A 986-nucleotide genomic window follows, 5' to 3' on the forward strand; every position below is an offset into this window, starting at 1 on the left:
TTGATTAGGACTTGAGGAATCAAATTGATTCATCCACTTGACTTTCCTCCATGGTTAGAGGTTAACTAAGTGGGAGCAATGAACAATTCCCATCACAATTGAGTAAGATAACTAGGATAGGACTTCTAGTTCTCATATCTTGCCAAGAGTTTTTATAGTTGTTAGTTTACTTTCATTGCCATTTACTTTCATGCCTCTTATCAAAAACCCCAAAATAACTCACAACCAATAACAAGACACTTTATTGTAATCCTAGGGAGAACGACCCGAGGTCCAATACTTCGGTTTATAAATTTTAGGGGTTTGTACTAGTGACAAACAACTTTTTGTACGAAAGGATTATTGTTTGGTTTAGAAACTATACTTTACAACGAGAATTTATTTGAGAAATTCTAAACCGTCAAAAATCCAATCGTCAAAACTCCACCGTTGAAAATACATAAGAACAAGGTCTAGGCATGGCCGAATGGCCAGCCTCCCAATGATCTAAAATAGCATAAGAACAAAGATAGCTACCAAGATGAAAATACAATAGCAAAAGGTTCTATTTATAAAGAACTAGTAGCCTAGGGTTTACAAAGATGAGTAAATGACATAAAAATCCACTTCCGGGCCCACTTGGTGTGTGCTTGGGCTGAGCATTGAAGCATTTTCGTGTAGAGACTTCTCTTGGAGTTAAACGCCAGCTTTTGTGCCAGTTTGGGCGTTAAACTCCCACTTTGGTGCCAGTTCCGGCGTTTAACGCCGGGCATTCTTGAGCTGATTTGGAACGCCAGTTTGGGCCATCAAATCTTGGACAACGTATGGACTATTATATATTGCTGGAAAGCCCAGGATGTCTACTTTCCAACGCCGTTGAGATCGCGCCAATTGGGTTTCTATAGCTCCAGAAAATCCACTTCGAGTGCAGAGAGGTCAGAATCCAACAGCATCTGCAATCCTTTTCAGCCTCTGAATCAGATTTTTGCTCAAGTCCCTCAATTTCA

Source organism: Arachis duranensis, chromosome 9 (genome assembly GCF_000817695.3).
Source record: "Arachis duranensis cultivar V14167 chromosome 9, aradu.V14167.gnm2.J7QH, whole genome shotgun sequence".
Classification (NCBI taxonomy): Eukaryota; Viridiplantae; Streptophyta; class Magnoliopsida; order Fabales; family Fabaceae; genus Arachis; species Arachis duranensis.